At 43.4% G+C, this 23,855-nt stretch overlaps 1 protein-coding gene across 1 annotated transcript in view; it reads left to right on the forward strand.

The window, feature by feature from the left end:
* TUT7 (terminal uridylyl transferase 7) overlaps nucleotides 1-23,855 on the forward strand; it is a 1,558,036-nt gene that overhangs the window by 655,245 nt on the left and 878,936 nt on the right. The window lies entirely within an intron of this gene.

Consider the following 23,855-nt stretch of genomic DNA (forward strand, 5'->3'; position numbering starts at 1 on the left):
GCCAATATGACCTTTTTGACCATCTTGCTGACTTGCAATGAAATCCCTTAACTGACTGACCTTTTTTGCATTAGTAAGATTGCATTGATAGTGCACTAATTTTGATTTACAGGGTGGTTGAAGAGAGACATATCACACACTCTGACCTAAGTTGCATCACAGGAAGTGAAGCCATATGAAATTTGATTTTGAATTCCAGGAAGTTATTTCACATGGCCTTGATGTTGATATCACCACAATAATTGACATCACTGAAGCTTAGCGTATACCTCAGCGATTTATAATAGCTCACAAGACACGGTTACTTGTGTAAAGCACATTTCATTTTATGATGCTTTCTACCAAGTACTCATTCCACTGCTGACTTAATTTTATTCACAAAGTGTAATGAACCAGCAAGAGCTGCAGAAAGTAAACCGTGCTCACCATGGCACTGTTCACTTTCTGTTCTTGACACTGCTTCTGCCATCTCTGCTGTGCCAGTGACCCATAAATTACGTCCACGTGGTAGTAGTAAATGTAGTAGCTTAGGAAATGCTAACCATTCTCTAACACTGTCCATTTTCAAACTCAACTACCTTCCACCCCAAATTTCTACATTAATTTCTTGCATTTGGTATCCCACTTGCCATCTCATGTTCCTTCTCCCATTCAGTTGGTCATATTGGTATTTATATATCCCTGTATGCTCTTGTGCTCTGTAGGAGCAGCCCCCTTCTCCAGTGTTGAATCTTTTATAGATTCACATGCTTGAATCTTCCCCGTTGTCATGGAGGTAGTCCCACGGTAACATAAGAAATAGCAGTAATACAACATCACCATAGGCCTCCATAGAACAGAAAACTTCCTTAAGTAATTTTTCAGCCTCATTTTTAAAACATCCAAATTTCAGCCAATCACAGCTGAGACCTCAAATTTCCCTTCCCCACAGATCCACCATACCTCAGATTTCTTACTGCATGTTGTGTGATAAGGAATCTCCCTGAGCTCCACTCAGTTACAGTATTTTTTTCTCAACTTTTGACCTCCAGTCTCAGCTTTAGCTACTCTCAAGGTATTTCTCAGACTTTATACTTTTGACCTTCCTGCTTTTGATATGCCAGAGCCTAAAAAAAGACTGTTTAGGCCCTGTACGGCCGGTGGGAAGTGTAAGCTGTTATCTGAGGACCCTCACAAACAGTGCCTATATTGCCTTTACCCTGATTTCAAACTCCGGGAATGCAAGTATTGCCACACTTTTTTCAGCAAAAACCCTTAAAGATAGGGAGGGTAGGCTGTTACTCTGTTTACAGAAGAGAAAGGCTGCTTCAGATTGGGAGTCTGAACCGGAGTAAAGGGCTCATTCTTCCTCAAAGAAATGAAAGGAAGACAGTCCCTCTTTACAGCATGGGGATTCTAAGAGATCTAAGTCCCCGGACAAATCTGAACCTAAACACCACAAGAAACTCAGTGAGAGGCGTCAAAACCCTTTTCAGCTCCTGCATCTGCTTCTGACTCCTCTCAGAGACCAATCTTCTCGACTGTCAATGGCGTTGTCGTCGAAGATTCCACTCTCCTCAAGAAAACCAGAGGTTCTGGTACCGTCTATGGCATTGTCGGCGACTACTACGACAGCAACGGTCAAGGCGTCGATGGCAGCAACAGCGGTGAGAGCTTCAACGTCAGTGACAACGTCGTTGAGGCCTTTACCGGCAACGAGAATTTCACAGTCGATCACAGGTTCGTCGACTGTTCCAGCAACAACGTTCCTGCAGACGAAGGCCGTCCTCGCACCGTTGACCCTACCACAGATGATTGCATTGGCGGTTGCACCGTCGAAGGACCCGTCGGCGAAGGGAAAAATCATTCTTCAGCCCTGGCAAATTCAGGACATCAAAATATCTCCTTTAGCTCCTGCTTGCCTTCTGGACTTCCAAGAGTCAGAGGATAAAGGTATGTTTGGTCCTGCATACAGTCCATCGCAGTTAAGAGTCAAGTGCCCAACAATATGTCTACATATGCCGATTTGTTGGTTTGATATTTCTATTGCAACAAATAAACTGAAAAATAACGTTTATAAAAAAAAAAGTCAAGTGCCAAGATTCTGATGATGAGGATATTGAGGGCAATGATCCATCTTCTTATCTGGCAGGAGGATTTTCTTTTGTGGAAAGAGACACATCCGTCATGCAGAGGCAGGATTCCTTCCAGGACCGTTATCCTTACGATGATAGAGAGGAGGAGAAGCGTCATCAGTTTAGGGAACCATCAATGAACATTCCAGTGTCTCTGGTGTCTGATCTCCGTCACATACTTAATGACTATTACAGACGCTTTCCGGATGCAAATGCTCCTCAGAGGCCTTTACCTCTCCAAGAGGTTCCCACTATCCTCCTGGGCCAAAGTACACTCAAATCCACAAGGGAGAAGACCCTTCGTCGTCCTATAGTCATCACGGAGGAAACTCAGAATGCGCAGACAGAAGAAGGTGTGATACAAACAGACATAGATGTCCATGATAAATGGGATGACTACATGGCCCCTATGCCATCATTCTGCTGTGGATTCCCCTCCGGCAGATATCAGGGGATTTCATGATCTTATAGAACGTGCCTCCAAACCTTTTGATTTTCCAATGCCAACTAAGCAGACAGTGTTTTCTAAATGATTTTAAACCAGGCACTCAACGTGCAGTGAGAGCAATTCCTATAATTGACTTTCTATGGCAAGAAGGGCTAAAGTTAATTGAAACACCTGCCTCCATTCCAGTTGTTGTTCCAAAACTGGACAAAAAAAATACAAGGCTCCAGACAACTTGCCTGCCTGCCTCATTGGTCACCCGAGGCCAGACTGTGATCATGCAAGTAGCACAGAGAAGAGCCAAGAATCCAGCATCTCTCTACACTGCTCCATCAGACAAGGAGGGTCATCGCCTCGACAATATTGGGAAGAGGTTCTCTGCTCTGGCGGCTACCTCCATTAGAGCTTCCAACGCCATGGCCATTTTGGGAAGATATGACTGGCAGATGTGGTTGGACATCTCTACCTTGTTGGAGTATCTCCCGGGGGATAAAAAGAAAAAGGCAAACGATTTTCTTTTGGGGGGGAGAAAGAGCGTCTTCAAAGCTCATTGATATCTATGGACGTTTCATCCACTGCATTTCGACAAATGGCTGGAGTGGGGGTTCTGTGTCATCAGGAATGGCTAAAAGCAACCACCTTTCTTCCAGAGGTCCAAGCCAGAGTTTGACATGCCTTTTGATGGGGAGTGCTTTAAGCACATAGACGAGGAGCTACAATCTATTAAGAAGGACACGGATACAGTAAAAACCTTAGGCATCTCCAGCAGCGTCGCTTTCAGTCCTTTCGGGCTAGAGGTTTAGGGCAATTCTTATCCCGTCCGCAATTTCAGCAGCGGTACCAGCCATATCCGCAGAGTATCTACCAGCCATACAACCGGTCCTTCTAGTCCAACACTGCTCAGACTTATACAGGACTGGCAGGACACAAGAGGCCGCAATCTGCTGGAAAGTCTTGAGCTTCATTGTCTCCTATTGGAATCTTATCAGGCCCCTGCTACTATACTCCCACACCACGATCTCTGCATACTTTCAGAACTGGCACTCCATTTCTTCAGACAGATGGATTCTAAATATCTTCAAACATGGCCACACGCTAGAATTCAAACAGCATCCTCCAAATGTTCCACCACGCAAAGTTCTGCTTCGTCACTTTCCAGATCTCAAAAAGGAAATAAATGTGCTTCTTCTCAAGCAGGCCATAGAGGAAGTACCCCTCAACAAGCAAAACCAGGGGTTTTATTGCCACTTCTTCCTCATGAAAAAGAAAAATGGGAAATGGAGGCAGGTCATGGACCTCCGAATGCTGAACAAGTTAATCAAAAGTCAATATTTCAGGATGCTCTCTCTTCAGGAGATTCTTCTTCTCATGGAAAAAGGAGCTTTTCTGGCTTCTCTTGATCTCCTCAACTCCTATTTTCATATTCCCATTCACCCTCTAAATCGAACATTTCTCAGGTTCAAAGTGGCAGGGCACCATTACCAATTCAAATTGCTTCCATTTGGGTTCAAGTCCGCACCCATGGTGTTCACAAAGTGCATGGCACCAATAGCAGCCTTCTGAAAACATTCAGGTCACCAGGTGTTCCCATACCAGGACGATTGGCTCATAAAGGCTCTGTCTTTTCCAGTGGCAGAAATTTCAACGAGAGCCTGTCTGGTTCGCCTCCAGTCTCTAGGTCTTCGCATCAATCTGGAAAAATTGTCCATTATCCCGGCCAAATTGTTGGTCTTTCTAGGTGCACGTCTCAACACAGAGCTGGGAAAGGCCTTTCCCACTCAGGAAAGAATAATGCTGATTCTGGATACGACAAAGCTTCTTTCAACAAAAAGGTTTGTTTCTGTGAGGCAGTACAAGTCCATACTGTCGATGATGTCCTCTTGCATCCCTCTCATTCCCAATTGCTGACTTCACATGCGACCGCTGCAGGAACATCTTGATGCGCAGTAGTTCAGTCTCAAGGCTCATTCAACGATAAGGTTCGCATTTTAGCATCAATAATGGCACTATGCCTGGTGGATGGTCTAGGACAACCTGTCACAAGGCCTCTCTTGTATTCACTCTGTGCCACAGCAAATGATGATCTTGGATGCGTCGATGGACAGATGGGGGGCTCACCTTCAAGAATTACAGGTTCATGGCAAGTGTTCCAAGCAGGAATCAGAGTGTCATATAAACATTTTGGAGGTCAAAGCAGTGTTTTTAGGTCTGAAGGCCTTCTTGCCTCGGATCAAGGTGCGTCAGTGCTAGTCAGAACGGACAACACTACAACAATGTTTTACCTCCGAAAGCAATGCGGCACGAGATCTCGATGCTTTCCCTTCTTGCACAACAGATATGGGAATGTCTCCTTGTCAACCACATCTCCTTACGAGTGGAGCACATGCCAGGAATTCACAACGAGAAGGCAGACTCTTTCAGCAGGGGATTTGAGGCTTTCCAAGGAGTGTATTAAGATACTACAGAAGTCTCGAGCTCCGTCTACGTTGAAATGTTACACAGCTAAATAAAAGAGATTCTGTGCTTGGTGTATCTCACAAGCATTGCATCCATTCTCATCATCTCCGGAGCAGGTGTGGCCTTCTCTCTTGCACTTAGCAAAATCAGGGCTTTCTCACTCTTCCATAAGAGTTCACCTTGCTTCATTTTCTAGGTATAGAAGACGCTCAATTCAAACTTCTCTGTGGTCTAACCGACTCATCAAACAATTTATGAAGGGACTTTTTAGAGCTTTTCCGCCTGTTAAGCCTTCATAGTTAGTTTTGTGGCAAGTAAACCATGTTCTGTCACTACTGAGCGTCCTCCCTTTGAACCAATACACAAATGCGAATTAAAGTTCCTTTCCTGGAAAGTGGCTTTCCTCTTGGTCATTTCGTCAGCCAGACGGATCGGTAAAATCCAAGCTCTTACTATAAAAGAATCTTATCTGCCCCTTGACATTTGTAGGCGGCAACTTAGGCGAATGCTCACACATTCACAAAGCATTACTCCCTTGACGGTTGGAAAAAGGCTGATGTCGCTGTTGGACAAGCCACTTTCACACGTCTCTTTGCCTAAGGTAGGCGGCTTTTAGCCTTCTGTGTTCTTTATGTGCTTTTTGTAAATATGTATGCTTATTATTCTCTTCCTGGTTTCTGATGCTACAAGTTTACGGCATGGTGGGATGGTTCGCCTGCCCACCATCTTTCTTTTTCTCCTATTGTGTTTTTTACTGCTTACTAGTCACATTCAAGCATGTGCATCTATAAAAGATTCAATACTGGAGAAAAAACAAGTTACTTACCTGTACACTGTAGTTCTCCAGTATTGATATCTTTTATAGATTCACATGCGACCCTCCCTCCTCCCCAATTAAGTTCACCAATTACCTCAGAGTTTTTATATACCTATACTACACTTGTGCTCGAAATCTGAGGTATGGTGGCTCTGTGGGGAAAGGAATTCTGAGGTCTCAGCTGTGATTGGCTGGAATTTGAATGTTTTAAAATGAGGCTGAAAAGGTACTTGAGTGAGTTTTCTGTTCTATGGAGGTCTATGGTCATGTTGTATTACTGCTATTTCTTATGTTACTGTGGGACTCCCACCATGAGGACAGGGAAGATTCAAACTTGTGAATCTATAAAAGATATCAATACTAGAGAACCACAGTGTACAGGTAAATAACTTGTTTTTTACCACCTGCACTTGAACACTCTTTTACATCCATGAGAGTGCTATGGTGGAACATTGTTGTCTGCATTTGAAAGAGACAAAAGCAGACATCGCTGTCACTCTGTTTGGGTTGGAGTGTTATTCCCATATCTGGTTCTGCAGCTTTTTCTTCCCAAGTACACTATTAAAATAAGCAACTGTAAAAAAATGTTTACCATCCTGTATTCATCGCAACGGCAGTAAAGTACAGCTCTGAAGTCATGGATACATATTTCACCAAGGAACTCTTTCCTTATGTTATTTGTACATCTTTAGCACAGTTTTTGGCATACGTTCCTTCTTGAAAGGACCCCTTAGGAATTCCTTTAAGCTGTTAGAGACTCTACCTCGTCTTGCCTCTCGAAGTCTAGCAAGGAAGGTGCAAAGAAGTTCAAGAAACACCCATTACAACGAATGGATTGCATCGCGCTGCCATCGCAACGCGACTATTACATCGCGGCCGGCTTCACAACTCATGCTATTAGGACGCATGCTATAACATCGCATGGACGTTTACATCGCTAGCGATTACATAGCTAGCGATTACATAGCTAGCCACTTCAACTTCTATTGACACTACATTTTGGCTCTCTGGTATTCTGAAAGGCGGGCATCTTTGCCTTTGGTAGTATGTCTGCATACATCGTTTTTCATTCAGTGTAAGCCCTGCACTCTTTATTTCTGCCAGTTAATTAGCAGGAACCGTGTGCTTGTCACGCTGACTGTCACGCTGACTGTCCCGGAGCACGTAGTTCTGTTGGGAGGCAGAACAATAGTTTGCCTATGACTAGACATAATGTTCCTGTAATGGTGCAGCAAGCTCAACAGTTTGGTGGGGAGTATAAAAGGGATTTCGGTCCGACAGGGGAATAAATTAAACATGTGCAAAATGCAGGCCCGCACAATGGGAGAGGATGTGGCCTGATGGATAGCGCTGCTGACTTTGGTGCTGGAAACCAAGGTTCGAGCCTTGTGACACCCAGAAATAAATAGGACACTTACAAGTGCTAGTTTTTCATGTGTGTTGGGTGGTGGATGCATGACGGATGGATGCATGACGGGTGGGTGCATGATGGATGGATGGATGGATGGATGGATTGATGGATGGAATGGATGGTTGGATGGGTGGGTGTATGCATGATGGATGGAATGGATGGATGGAATGGATGGATGGATGGATGGGTGGGTGGATGCATGATGGGTGGGTGTTGGATGCATGATGGCTGGATGCATGATGGATGGGTGCATGGATTGCTAGATTGGTGGTGGATGGATGGATGGATGCATGTTTGGATGGATGGATGGATGGAATGGATGGTTGGGTGGGTGGGTGGGTGGATGGAAGCATGATGGATGGGTGGGTGTTGGATGCATGATGGCTGGATGCAAGATGGATGGGTGCATGGATTGCTGGATGGGTGGTGGATGCATGATGGATGGATGGATGCATGATGAATGGATGGTTGGATTGGTGGGTGGATGGATGCATGATGGATGGGTGGGTGTTGGATGCATGATGGCTAGATGCATGATGGATGGGTGCATGGATTGCTGGATGGGTGGTGGATGCATGATGGATGGATGGATGGGTGGATGGATGGATGGATGGATGGATGGATGCATGATAGGTGGATGGATGGATAAATAAATAAATGGATGGATGGTTGGATGGGTGGGTGGATGGATGCAGGTAGTTCAGGTGCATTCTATGCAAAGTCATTCCATAACTCCCTGCTCATGCCTTCTCACGCATTATTTCTGCCAGTTAATTAGCAGGAACTGTGTGCTTGTCACGCTGACTGGGGTGTTGGATGCATGATGGCTGGATGCATGATGGATGGGTGCATGGATTGCTGGATGGGTGGTGGATGCATGATGGATGGGTATATGGATGGATGGGTGGGTGGGTGGATCGATGGATGTGTGGCTGGGTGGTGGGTGCATGATGGGTCGATGGATGCATGATGGATGGATGGATGGGTTGGTGGATGGATGGGATGGATGGCTGGGTGGTGGATGCATGATGGATGGATGGATGGGTGGCTGTTTGATGGATGGATGGATGGGTGGCTGTTTTAGCTTATGCCCATATGGTGATGTGAGTGCGCAGCATGGATGACCAAGATTGTGGATGGATCTGTGGATGATGGATGGATGGATGGATGGATGGGTGGCTGGATGGTGGATGGATGGATGGGTGGCTAGGTGGTGGATGCATGATGGATGGGTGGATGGATGCTTGATGGGTGGATGGATGCTTGATGGGTGGGTGGATGGATGGATGGATGGATGGATGGATGGATGGATGGATGGATGGATGGATGGATGGATGGATGGGTGGATGGATGGATGGTTGGCATTGTTAATTCTAACCTTATGTAAATAGAATGTTTTGTATGTTGTGTTGTTTATTAAAATTGATAATGTATATATTTCTGTGAATATGGAGGCTGGTTATAGCTCAGAGAGACCCCCAATTAGGACCGACAGCCCGAAAGAAAAAAAAAATATCCCAAACATGTGCGTTTGAACATAAGCGCCATTTGCAGTAACACAGCATTTTCATCAATTTACCTGGTTAGACATGGAGCTCCGACGTAGGAGCAGGGCACTAAAGTTTCACAATGAGAAGCACCCCATCTCACACTGAACAGGTTTTTTGGCGAGCGAGTACTCGTAGGATGCCGTTATGGGTGCCAGAAGGCGGACGCAACCCTAGATGGGTGCCGGATGAAGACTGCAGAGGCCTGCATTGTGTTTACAGGAGGGGGCCAGCTTTCAGCCGATGCACGGAACCAATGAGTGCTGAATATCACCCAGGTAAGGAAGATACTGCTATATCGACGGACAAGTGACAGGACGCCATGCGGGTCAGCTGTCCAAAACCATGCCAGAGGGAGCCTGAATTGGTGGCCACCCAAACAAGGCTTAAGACTGGGACAATGAAATCTAATCGAGGCAGGCAGTTAACATACCAGGGCAACCAGACGATAAATAGTGTTAGCAATCACGGCATGATTACAATGCATGCTCTCGCATAAAATGACATAATTACTGAAAAAGAATGTTAACTGCACCCCAGACACATTGACATAGCTGGGGGTGTGTCCTCCGAAACGTAGAAAGGCGGAAATCCATCTGGTGGCAATATACTGCTTGAAAAGCTACCTGGAATTTATATGTGTATTTGTCTAAACATCCATGTATTGTGACAGAATGAATGATACTGTCTAAACGCATTGATGTAGGTTTTCCCCAAGTGCATTACACTTTGCAGTTCCTCTTGAAAAGAAAGTCTGCGCATTTTGGTAAAATAAAACATATTTTTGGAAGCCTCTGAACACTCGTATAAATCGTGGAATGGAACTATTTAGAAATGAGTCACACACATCAGGTCGACTAGGACCGAAAGGAGAGGGTGTAGAAGCAGGATGTGCTGTAAAACGTAGACCCACAGCATCAGTTCTTTGAAACAGTACAATAAGAAGATGCACCATTAAAGAGTGAGCTTTTGTTTCGTCCCTTCATAAACAAAAGTGAAAATCCCGATGTAACAGCAGGCGATTTGGTGACCTGAGTTGTAATGCCCCAAAGCAGCAGAGACACTACAATCGCGTGGCAACTGCATGCGCAGTAAATGCGTGCGATGTAATGCCTTTTACGATTTAACAACCGCGTGGTAATTGCTTGCGTTGTTATGGTTGGCGATGTATCGTCATACATTCAGAAGTTCATATTAACACATTGCACTCCTCCAATGCCTTCTGAGTTCAAACCAATCCCACAATTATACCTTGTGGTCCCGAATTCTCTAGGTCATCACCAATCATGTAGTAAATAGCAACTTTCAAAGAAGCCATGCTGAAGATCATTGGTTAGAGGTAGCTCATCTGGCTCCCTCTAGCGCACCTTTGAGCCACACAGAGCTGTAGACATCTCCAGTCTTCCACACATAACTGCTACGTCTACCTCCGTTGCTGTATGTAACCATGGGGACCGTGCCAACTCTGGCACTGATTTTCCTCGCCGGTGCGTGGTCCATACCTGTTCCTTATTTACCATCACTGACACCGACTCAAATGTTCGATGATCCTCTCCCAACACTAATCTCCAACTCCTGAGTATTTACCAGCCCAATTTAGACCTGTTTCTTACTAGATTTTACAAAGTAGAACCTTTCATTATACAGCCAGATTCCAATCCAGTACCTTTGCCCCATCACAGGTACCAACAGTGGATTCATATTATTTTTGTTCTGATTCTGACCCAGAGTAAGGCACTCTAGGTCCTTCAAGACCCTGATGATGATGATGCTGATGATGATGAGGCAGGAGACAGGTGAATCACACCTCATTACGGAAGAAATATTGTCATTTGCATTCTTGACATCATTGAGTTTCACCATCCATGATCCAAAGCACCACCTGAGCCCAAACACATACTTCTTTTTATAGGAGATGTTCTGGACAAAGTGGCCACAAAGCCATTCATCCCAAACTACAGGACATTCAGGATATAATCCCATTATTTTAGGGTCAGTCTTTGGTTTCAGTAATGATGGTTCAGAAGTATCTTGGTCTCCTGTTCTCATGCATCCTTCTCATTTGAAATGACAGGTGGCCCTGCAGTTTTTAGTTAAAAGTGCTAGGGTGATGGGTGCATTTGGGAGAACTGGAGATTTGAGGCCTCTGGTCATGTGCAGAGAGTTATCAATATTATTCTTCTGGAGTTATCTACCTTAACCTAAATGCCACCTTGCCATCCATCAAAGGGAGAAAAACAGTGGCCCATCCATTTATTTCTATTTTAGATTAATTAAGATCTGAATCAACAACCATATAGGGCTATTGTTAGGCGCCTTACACACCCCAGTTGACCCCACATGGAGCCTCATAAAGAATTTGTCATATAAGGCTTATGACCGAATTTGGAAGGGGGGGGGGAAATTCCACATTCCCATATGAGTGTTTCTCATTAGTCTATATATGGGACAATGTATGTTTTCCTGCAGTTGTATATAATCTATGTACCATCTCACATTTGCACTTCTAAAACACAAATGGTAACATCTTGGATGCGCAGTGTGCATTGGAATTATTGAATCAAGTTTTTCGTATTAATTTCAATATGATGAATTTTAATGGAATTTAATATTTTCTTTTTGTTTTATGCTGAATCTATTCCTGTAATATGAAGTTGAATTTGTAATTAGCACAACCATGAATTGGCTAATTGATTGTAAAAAATAATTTTGGATTCGCATAGTATTTTGTTTATGTCCATTATGTTGCGGCTTATTTCTGTGTTGAGTGGTGCACATTGTGTAAACGTGAGAAAGGCTTTCTGGCTCAATGCGTTGTTTTGCACAATAAATGTTGTGCTCTTCACTTGTTGTGCCGCTTTTATCATTCTGGAATGGTTCATTGGTATTTATATTTGATGGTTGCTGCTACCATCGCAGGCACTGGCACCGCAAGGCGGATTACATCGTCCCAAATATTCTCTCCACAACTCACTGTTTGTCACAGGAAACACCTCGATATGCTGCATAAAGTCTTTAATGGCAGACTCAAAACAAACACGTGAGCAAGGCGTAAGCCGAAACGCATCATTTTGAGTCTGCCATTAAAGACTTTATGCAGCATATTGAGGTGTCCGAGTGTTTACTGTGACAGTGAGTTGTGGAGAGAATATATATATATATTTATTTTCTCCTTGCTTCGCCGAAAATCCAAAGTTATGAAACAGACAAATGCAGACCCGTGTTTGGTGCAATTAAGTTTATTGAAGAACAGCATGAACCACCACCATTACACGTTTCGACCTACAGGAGGCCGTGATCACATGTGTGTATATATATATATCTATGTTCCACTAGGCAGGTAAAGTTAGGTCATCTTTTCCATAGAGGGTGTGTTTTTTGGTTTAATAACTTTGGCCCTGTTTGACAGAGCCTAACAAAACTTACCCCAAAAAAGTTAATCCACCTCAGCTCTTTCCTGAAATATTTTGGGGTGAGTTGTTAAGTGGGGCCGTGACAAAAGAGGGCTCCCAAACCTTCAAATCTCCATGCATTTTCCTTGTCTTCTTTAGGCATGGCTACAGCAAAAATTGCTGAACGGAATACACCAAATGTGGCAGGAAGCTAGATCTTGTTCTGCAGATTGTGCATTGTATGACTTGGCGTAAAGCCGTTCAGTAGTTTTCGAGCCGTTAAGGGTGAAAAATAATTATGTAGTTTGGCAGTTGGGTTTGCGGGAGTCCCGCGAGCCTCCAGCAAGGGCGCGAAATAAAAAAATTCAGCCCTGTGATTGGTCAAGAGGTCTATTTTTCCCATGACCCTTCACACTCTTCCATGAGCGAGGAGCTCCTGAGTGTCTGGCAAGAGCGAGCGCTTTGATTGGCTGGCTGTTGGAATGTTACAAATAAAATGGGCGCCATTACTGTTTACTGTAAAAAAATTGGAGGTGTTGTGGAACTGAAGTAAAAAAAATTATAAGGAGGAAGCAGAAAGGCATGCTGTCGCCCTAGAGTTGGAGAGGAGGTTTTCGTAGAGATAACTACTATGAAGTAAATAAAGGTATATTGTTTTTAACTAATTTTCTTGCCAGATCATGAATAGTAAAAAGAAGTAGATAAGTTATCACACCATATTAGTATGAATGCTATTGTGGTCCCTTTTTTTTGAGCAGTGTGCAACAGATAAGCACCGTAATGAGTACATAGTTAATTCTTATTTTCAAAATGTTTTCGATCTCGCAAGACTCTTGCGGGATCGTGAAAAGGAGGAAGGAGTAGGTGATGGTTTAATATACAAAACACAACAGTTAAAAAGAGGGTCCAAGGGCAGAATTAACAAGCAACATCTAGACACATGCCCCAAACAATAGTACTAACAACAAACAATGTCTAGGGGTCAAAAAGAAAAGGAACTCCACTATAAAACCCATCCGAGGCACAACTAATTATTAACAAAAGTTGAACAAACCCAATAAGTGTGTGTATGTGTGACAAATCAAAAGACACATCTCAAGGGTATGGGAAAAATATTCCCATCAGTTGCCACTCTGTACCGCCCTTTTACATCATATGGGTTCTCCTTACCCAGGAGAAAATGTCCACAGCCTATAGATGTTGTTGTGGCGGGAACTTAACCATTGAAAAGTATGTGTACAAATGGGTGGTACAGGAAGATATATTGTAAGTGGGTAACTGAATAGCAGTGCAAAGTGAACGTGAAAAATATTAAAATTGGATAGGACTGAGTAGAAGATACATTTTAATAATTTCTCTCTGTTCGTCCAAATCTTAAAAAATGTGTGACATACCAACAGATTTAACATAATATCCATTTGCAATAGGGGTCGACATGTTTCAGCATACGTGACAATGATGCCACTGCTTTCATCAGGACCAGAATGTTTGCTACTGCACAAATAGTGAGAATTAAAAAATAACTATATCACCTGTTGATTCCAGGTTGTTCTAATTTAATTAATCCACCACATCACTGTTGGAACGTTGTATCAAGGACAGGAAACAAGGAGTAACAAAAGAAGAGAATGAACAAAAATAAAGACAAAAACAATACAATAATGTCAAAGCATATAGTACATCATGTATATTTTGTCACTGAGGAGTATGTGTGGTTTTCATTACTCCATAACAGTTGACCACTTACCAAATAGGTATGGGGATAACGCATCACCCCACCTGGCTGCAGCTCAGGTAAGAGGAGCACCGCTCTAAATAAAAACTATAAAAAGCATTCCATCAGTCGCTAGTCAAAAGATTAGCAGGTGAATATATAATACTCAGCTCATCAGCTGTACGAAACTGAAAGTGTTAATGCCCATTGTACTATATCAGATAGCCTCCATATCAACAAAGCACTATTAAGAGCCTGATCGCAAATTGCCCGCAAAATGCAGTTATGATGCTGGCACCGTAGTAATCCGTGCGCGCCATGATCTTATAAGTGCGCGCGCAAACGAAGTAATCAGCTGTACATAGCTGAAAGTGTTAGTACTCATTCTCATATTTCAAATAGGCTCCATATCAAGACCGCATTATTGAGAGCCTAATAGTGTGGTGCCCGCAATATGCAGTTAAGATAATGGCACCGTAGTTATCCGTGTGCACCACAATCGTATTGGTGCGCATGCACAGGGCAACGATAAACAGCAAGCCCTGGCTCTTCGCCTCTAAAAAGACCAATTGCATGTGCTCAATAGTATCTTCCATTGTCGCTTCACATGCCCCAATAGAGATGCAGACAACAAGCAGTTTAAGCCCCATGCGCGCCAAGTTCAGATGGTACACGGTCTCCAAAAGCTGAAGAACCGAAGCGTAGTGCCATATTCCGCCACTAACCTGTCCGTCATTGTCTCCCAGCGTCCCTCTGCGCTGTCTGGGGAGGTACCGTCGCGGAAGACAGTGCCATATTTGTTTGTCCCTTTGCTGTACAGCGGTCACGTGACCAGCCGATCACGTGACAAAGAGGATCATGGGAAATGTAGTTTGAATACCTCCAGATGACCGATCACACAGCCACACTAGTTCTACTAGCCCCGACGGGGCTTATTGTGACCAATGCTTCTAGATTGTTCTTGGACGACAAAGAGTTCCTCAAAGACTGGTGCATGATAGCCTGGAGATGTACGAGGGACTGGCTAGTCCTGATGATTAAAACTGCTAAGAAAGTTGCAGACAAGATACTGGTCGAAATACAAATACTAGAGGGCCAAAAAAAAAGCAACGGTCAAAAGCACATTGTTTAAGAACAGCCAGGAGGACAGTAACAAGAATAATAAAGAATTTAAATAGTCCATACTGTTCGCAAAGCTAGAAAAATTTAAAAAGGATCTAGCGAAATTTTCCACTGAGAAAATTTACCCTTATACAAGTGATGCATATGTTCCGCCGGTATTCAATCGGAATGGACGTTGAGGGGGTTCTACTTATGCCACCTCAAGTTCTGGAGTAGCGCCAAGCGATTCAGACTCCTCATCGAGTGGAAACACTACATATAAGAACAGAGGATGAGGTAATAGAAGAGGTTGGAGGAGCAATTTCCAAAATCAAAATCCGTTACCTACAATGGTGGCAGCCCTAACCCCTGAATATACGAGGGCCCCACCTTTCCCCAACAAATGGACCATTCTCTCCCCCACAAATGCAACCAGGTCCCGGCATGCAACCTTTTTTAGGGTTTGGCCCGAGGAGGACAAGGGGCAGAAGAAGACAATGATCGGTCCAACAAGTACATTGGGGACCGACACCACAACTAACGATGGACCTAAGGAGCGGGAAGAAGGTACCGCAAGAGACAGCAGGACCGAGCAACGGGACAGTCTCGTAATTAATCTAAGCTCACATATCCTAACAGAGGATGAGGAGAGTCTTTTAAACAGAGGCTTAGGTTTTGTAGCCACTCAGACTGGAGATCCATTTGTGGCACAAATTGAGATGGCTAAGTTTTTTAGAAAAATTAGACTTCACTTTTACTTTGCCAAACAGACAAATGAAGAAACGGGCATTGTGGATAAGAACACTGGGCTAAAGAAACCCTCCACTTTTAACCCACCCACAGTCAGCTTGCCAGCGAAGGTTCTTACCTTCGAACAAGCCGTCGAGAATGATGTAAATAAACGCTTTCAGACTCAGGAGAAACCCTTCATCAATCTACCTAAGAAGGAGCAAGAAGCACTACGTATTTTATTATCGAATGAAAGTATAACAGTGAAACCGGCCGATAAAGGTGGGGCTATTGTTATACTTGACACTACAACATATCGTAGTGAGTGTCTGAGGCAGTTGCAAGACCACAAATCATACCTTCCACTTTTGGAGGACCCAACCGAACGGCTGCAAAACACCATTGGCCACTTGGTTGAAGAAGCTACAACTGAAGGGTGGATTACGTCTCAAGAGGGTCAGTACCTTCAAACTCCTCACCCAACGATTCCATATTTTTATATCCTCCCAAAAGTTCACAAACCCCAAAGACCACCACCTGGGCGGCCGATAATCTCAGGGATCGGCTCGATTTTAGAACCATTGTCCACCTTTGTGGATCATTTCTTGAACCCGATGGTTAAAGAAATGCCCACATTCCTTCAGGACACAAAAGATGTCCTGAGGTTGCTCCCTGATATAGAGTTCGAAACGTCCACTGATATCCTTGTGTCTTTTGACGTGGAATCTTTGAACACCTCGATACCACAAACTGAAACACTTGAGGTAGTAGGGAATTTGCTGGAACAAAGGGACCTGCAGTCCATCACTCCTGTCCCTTTCATTATGAGTCTTGCTGAGATAGCAATGAAAGAGAACTACTTCAAGTTCGAAGACACTACCTACCTTCAAACATCTGGGACCAGTATGGGTAGTGTCTTCGCTCCTAGTCTCGCGAACCTGTATGTACATAATTTTGAGCAGGTAGACGTCTTGACATCGACCAATCCCTTTTTTTCATCGCTTCGTACATGGAAGCGGTACATAGACGATATTTTTGTCGTCTGGCGCGGGACAGTTGAGGAGCTCCTTGAATTCCACCAGCGGCTAAATACACGCAACGCCTATTTAAAATTCACAGTGGAATACAGTAAAACACACTTGGCATTTCTAGATCTAATGATTTTAGCAACACCTAGTGGATTGGGGTCTGAACTCTATAGAAAGCCCATGGCCCATAATGCACTCTTGAGCTATGAAAGCTGTCATCCTCGTTCCCGTTTGGTCAGTTTTTAAGGGTCCAGAGAAATTGCTCCAGTAGAGAAGCATTTGAGGTACATTCTCTCAAACTCGAGGAACAGCTACGGGCCAGAAAATACCCTTACAAAATCATACGTCAATCAAAGAAGCGTGCTTCAAACAATAATCGTGAAGCACTTCTCGAAAAGACATTACCTAAAGAGAAACCCTCGAGAATCACCTTTGTGAACACGTTTAACACCAAATCAAACCAGGTTCAAAAAATTGTCCAGAAACATTGGTCAATCCTGAGCACAGGGGGAGATAGTTTACCTATGCCCCTCTTTGCTTTCAAGAGAGGACAAAATTTAAGGGATAAACTTGTACATACAAGACCGAGGAGCAAACAAACTAGATACTAGATCAGTTGGCACCTTGTGGGACCTCCCTCCGGTTGAAGGCCACCATCCTTGTGGCACGTGTTCAGTTTGTCCCCAAACATGTAAATCTTTGACTGTGGATATAGGTACCAACAGACCGTGGCAACATCGCAAGTTTACGAATTGCAATAGCCAGAACCTTATCTATTTAATCACGTGTCCATGCCAACAACGCTATGTTGGCATGACGACACGAAAGATCAAGGTTCGCATATCCGAACATAAGAGTACTATTCAGTGTCGTAAACAAGCTACACGTCTGACATCACACTTTTTGGAAGTAGGACATGGTCCGAAAAGTTTTCACCTGGACAATCCTAGAGCAGCCCTTCATACCTGATCATTGCCCTGATGTCACAAAATTCTTGTTTAATAAAGAACAAAAGTGGGTACGGTATACAAATTGAACAGCGACAAAGAAGGACTGAATGAACCAATTCCATGGATGTCTCTATAGTGAAAGCTGTTTAGCAAAACAATAGGCTATAATCTTGATACATGTTACTGTGTGTCTCTATACGAATCACCATGGAAGCGTCACAAAATTGAGGTGGTTTGCAGTAACCTAGTGGAGTATCATATTTGGCATTACACCATCAGCTAACAACACTGATTACAATTATGGCTCTAATACAAGGCATACTGACTGTATCATTGTATCAAATTTATTTTCAAGATCACTCATTGGGTTTGCCTTTTAGCCTTTTTTAGTCTATATTGAGGCTGAATACAAAAGTTGGCATTTATTTATCATTTTTTGCCATAACCACGGTAGATGGAGCTATCCGACAAGTACCATCACGGCTCTTATTCACTTCCATTTTTCGTGTCTTCTTTGAGACGTGGATAACATTGATCCGACGTCAATTTGATTGGCCATAATATGCATATCGTAATGGCTCGATGTATACATGCTGGCACACTTCTTCAGAAGTGGTATGGTTGTATGATTGGCTAGCTGAATGAATTTTTAATACATCATCCATAAATCATTGGGTCACGCAATTGACTGGTCACGTGACCGCTTACCAACAAAATACACTAATATGGCAAAGAACGGCATTGTTATATTTATTGTTACTCTCCCTTTGTTATTTCTCCTTTGAAAATACAATATCTATTTGTGGCTAACTCGATTTTTTTGTTACTCCTTGTTTTCGTGATGACAAACAACTGGCATAGATTGATGCGAAACGTGCCGTAGAACTAGTGTGGCTGTGTGATCGGCCATCTGGAGGTATTCAAACTACATTTCCCATGATCCTCTTTGTCACGTGATCGGCTGGTCACGTGACCGTTGTACAGCAAAGGGACAAACAAATATGGCACTGTCTTCCGCGACGGTGCCTCCCCAGACAGCGCAGAGGGACGCTGGGAGACACCGACGGACAGGTTAGTGGCCGAATATTGCACTACGCTACGGTTCTCCAGCTTTTGGAGACCGTGTACCATCTGAACTTGGCGCGCATGGGGCTTAAACTGCTTGTTGTCTGCATCTCTATTGGGGAATGTGAAGCGACAATGGGAGAAACTATTGAGCACATGCAATTGGTCTTTTTAGAGGCGAAGAGCCAGGGCTTGCTGTTTATCGTTGCCCTGTGCATGCGCACTAATACGATTGTGGTGCGCACGGATAACTACGTTGCCATTATCTTAACTGCATATTGCGGGCACCACACTATTAGGCTCTCAATAATGTGGCTATTTAAAATATTAGAATGGGTACTAACACTTTCAGCTATGTACAGCTGATTGCTTCCCTTTGCGCGAGCACTTATAAGATCATGGCGCACACGGATTACTACGGTGCCAGCATCATAACTGCATTTTGCGGGCAATATGCGATCAGGCTCTTAATAGCGCTTTGTTGATATGGAGGCTATCTGATATAGTACAATGGGCATTAACACTTTCAGCTTTGTACAGCTGAGTATTATATCTTCACCTGCCAATCTTTTGACTAGCGACTGATAGAATGTTTTTTATTGTTTTTAATTAGAGCGGTGCTCCTCTTACCTGAGCTGCAGCCAGGTGGGGTGATGCGTTATCCCCATACCTATTTGATAAGTGGTCAACTGTTATGGAGTAATGAAAACCACACATACTCCTCTGTGACAAAATATATATGATGTACTATGTGCTTTGACATTATTGTAGTGTTTTTGTCTTTATTTTTGTTAATTCTCTTCTTTTGTTACTCCTTGTTTCCTGTCCTTGATACAACGTTCCAACAGTGATGTGGTGGATTAATTAAATTAGAACAACCTGGAATCAACAGGTGATATAATTATTTTTTTATTCTCACTATTTGTGCAGTAGCAAACATTCTGGTCCTGATGAAAGCAGTGGCATCATCGTCACGTATGCTGAAACACGTCGACCCCTATTGCAAACGGATATTATGTTAAATCTGTTGGTATGTCACACATTTTTTAAGATTTGGACGAACAGAGAGAAATTATTAAAATGTATCTTCTACTCAGTCCTATCCAATTTTAATATTTTTCACGTTCACTTTGCACTGCTATTCAGTTACCCACTTACAATATATCTTCCTGTACCACCCATTTGTACACATACTTTTCAATAGTTAAGTTCCAGCCACAACAACATCTATAGGCTGTGGACATTTTCTCCTGGGTAAGGAGAACCCATATGATGTAAAAGGGCGGTACAGAGTGGCAACTGATGGGAATATTTTTCTCATACCCTTGAGATGTGTCTTTTGATTTGTCACACATACACACATTTATTGGGTTTGTTCAACTTTTGTTAATATTTAGTTGTGCCTCGGATGGGTTTTATAGTTGAGATGTTTAAATATACTCTGCTGTGCACACTTGTTACTGTAGGAAGGAGTCTTAATTTAGATATTGTTTATCAAAGTCTGCTATTTATACTCCTTGGCTTGCGAAGAGTTGTGAGTAGAGTTAATGCTCATTCACGCACTCTACTATACACACTAATCCTCCAAGGTAGAGGTCTGAAAGGAGAGGCTAGTTCCTCCCCATCCCCTACTACACAAACCTGTCATCTGAGAGAGTGGGCTGAAAGTGGAGGCCAATCTCTCCCCAAACCCTACTAAGCACACATCATTACAGAGAGAGCTCTCAGCAGAGAAGTCAGTCCCTCCACACACCCTACTACGCACACCGGTCATCTGAGAGAGAGGTCTGAAAGGAGAGCCCAGTTCTTCCCCACACTGTACTAAACAAACCTGTCATCCAAGAGAGAGGTCTGAGCAGACAGTCCAGCTCTTCTCTGCACCCTACTATGCACACCTATCACCTGAGAGAGGGGTCTGAAAGGAGAGCCCAGTCCCTCCCCAAACCCTACTACACACACCCATTATAACAGAGAGAGGTCTCAGGAGAGAGGGCAGTCCCTCCACACACCCTACTACTCAGACCTGTCATCTGAGAGAGAGAGAGATGTCGGAGGAGAGCCCAGTCCCTCCCCACACCCTACTGCACATTCCCATCATTACAGAGAGAGGTCTCAGCATAGAGGCCAGTCCCTCTACACACCCTGCTGCATACACCCATCATCTGAAAGAGAGGTTCGAAAGGAAAGCCCAGTCTCTCTCTACACCCTACTACACACACACACACACTCGTTATCCAAAAGAGAGGTCTGAGCGGACAGACCAGTTGATCCACTAACTGTACTATGCACACCCGTCTTCTGAGAGAGAGTTCTCAGCGGAGTGGCCAGTCTCTCCCCATACACCCATAATCTGAGGGAGAGATCTGAAGAAAAAGCTCAGTCCCTCCCAAACCCTACTATGCATATCCGTCATCTGAGCGAAAGGTCTGACACGAGAGGGCAGTCCCTCGCAACACCCTATTAAGCACATCCGTCATTTGAGAGAGAGGTCTCAGCAGAGAGGCCAGTCCCCCCACACCCCCTACTGCATACACTTGTCGTCTGAGAGCGAGGTCTGAAATGAGAGGCCAGTTCCACCTTACTCACTGCTATGCGTAGTTGTCATTTGAGAGAGAGGTCTGAAAGGTGAGGGCAGTCCATCCACACACCCTACTACACACACCCACCATGTGAAAGAGAGGTGTGTAAGGAGAACCCAGTCCCTCCCCAAACCTTACTACGCACACACACCATTACAGGGAGAGGTCTTACCAGTGAAACCAGTCCCTCCACACACCCTACTCCGCACACCCATCATCTGAAAGAGATCTGAAAGGAAAACCCAGTCCCTCCCCAAACCCTACTATGCACAGCCATCATTACAGAGAGAGGCCTCATCAGGTAGGCCAGTCCCTCCCCACACCCTATGACACACAACCATCATCCAAGAGAGGGGTCTCAGCAGAGAAGCAAGTCCTTTCACGCACCCTACTGTGGTCACCCAAAAGCTGGAGGGAAGTGCCCGGAAACAAGCTAATCCCGGAGAGGTCAGTCTCTGCTTACACACTACTATAGACTTCCGTTATAGTTTGAAAAACTCTGAGTGAAGAAGGCACTTTCTCCCCATACCCTAGTAGTGGGAACTATAAAGTATGAGCACTGTAATGAAAATTTGAAGTCTATTCCTCCTCACCCCAAACATTTTTTGCGATCTAGCATGCCTCTTGTGGGATCATAAACTAGGGAGGAGTAACAAAAATCTCTCTGACGAGAGAGGTCTCAGCAGTGATGCTTTTGTGTTTGCAAACTCTACTACCCACACCCAAGAATACAGGGCTATTATCCATGAGACATGTTAAGTGTTTGAGCGCATGATACTCTGGTGATACTCTGAAGAATACATGGGCAGAGGCAGGTGTTTTATGTGCTTTCGGGCGAGTCTCAGGAAAGTCCTTTCCAAACTTCTGCAGTTAATGCTTGCTGTGGGGGGCCCAAACGATCCTGTAAGACTCTCACAAGAGTTCCAAAGAAATGTACTTAGTGGTCCAGTCACACAGTCTTTGCTTGATCTCGCAATTGTACTGGGAAAGAAAAGAGTGTATTACTCCAGCACAAGTGCTATTAAGTGGCTAAAACAACCATAAAGCAGTACAAATAAAGCAGAGGTTGTCAATGTTAATAATTAAGCTACAATAAAAGTTTAGAAAGACCATTAAAGGGGATTTTGGTACATGTTGTACATGTACTGTGAAAGAGATACATTTGTTGTATGAAGAATTCAAGAGAAGTTATGAGGGTCAACCAATAGTTGACATTCCCTCTAGAACATTTTAAAAAAAGCTACAATATGATTGGCTGCGAGGCTTGAGGGTCCAGACATTTATATCTGTTGCATGACCTCAGGCACCCGAGATTGCCCTTGAAGGAAGCATTCCCGCTTTGACTTGTGCTCAAGAAACACAAGGGTGGCTGGGCCCAAGGGGAAAGAGGGTAGGCAGGGCCTCACAATATGAAAATAGAAATGTTTGCCTATGCCTCCAAACAACTTCAAGTACACACTAGTTCATGTACAAGTAAACCACAACTTGTTAGTTTACAAAAAACAATTTATGTTTTCAATTTGGTACTCAGTTTACAGAAGAAGAATTCACAACAAACAGAACTAAGAACACTATCAACCTCATGTCTTAGCCATATAAAAAATTCAAAACAATTGATACAAATATGCAATAAACCAAACATGTGGTGAACAATTAGAAAAACAGTGACTTATTGACATATACAAACATCACATTAAATACATGGACCACAAAACTTTATGCATTTGTGAAACAGGGGCTCTTACAAACATTTAGGAACCCGGGGAGAGAATGGAAAACAGCGTTTTCAACAGTTAAACTCCCAAGACCTGAACAGGAGCTAATCAATTGAATTTCAGGAACATAGCCCGTTTCTGCAACAAATGACAATGGCCAACTGGCCAAACAAGGAAAAAAGAGTGCCTTGTTTGGCCAGTTGGCCATTGTCATTTGTTGCAGAAACGGGCTATGTTCCTGAAATTCAATTGATTAGCTCCTGTTCAGGTCTTGGGAGTTTAACTGTTGAAAACGCTGTTTTCCATTCTCTCCCCGGGTTCCTAAATGTTTGTAAGAGCCCCTGTTTCACAAATGCATAAAGTTTTGTGGTCCATGTATTTAATGTGATGTTTGTATATGTCAATAAGTCACTGTTTTTCTAATTGTTCACCACATGTTTGGTTTATTGCATATTTGTATCAATTGTTTTGAATTTTTTATATGGCTAAGACATGAGGTTGATAGTGTTCTTAGTTCTGTTTGTTGTGAATTCTTCTTCTGTAAACTGAGTACCAAATTGAAAACATAAATTGTTTTTTGTAAACTAACAAGTTGTGGTTTACTTGTACATGAACTAGTGTGTACTTGAAGTTGTTTGGAGGCATAGGCAAACATTTCTATTTTCATATTGACTTGTGCTCAGCAGAGGTCATTTGATTTTTGAGTAAAGTAGACTTCAAAATACAGCTTTATTTGCAGGTAATTAAAAATATAGTGTAATTAAAGTGTAAAGTCTGTTACTAAATATTTA

The sequence above is a fragment of the Lissotriton vulgaris genome, chromosome 3_1, assembly GCF_964263255.1.
Source record: "Lissotriton vulgaris chromosome 3_1, aLisVul1.2, whole genome shotgun sequence".
Lineage (NCBI taxonomy): Eukaryota > Metazoa > Chordata > Amphibia > Caudata > Salamandridae > Lissotriton > Lissotriton vulgaris.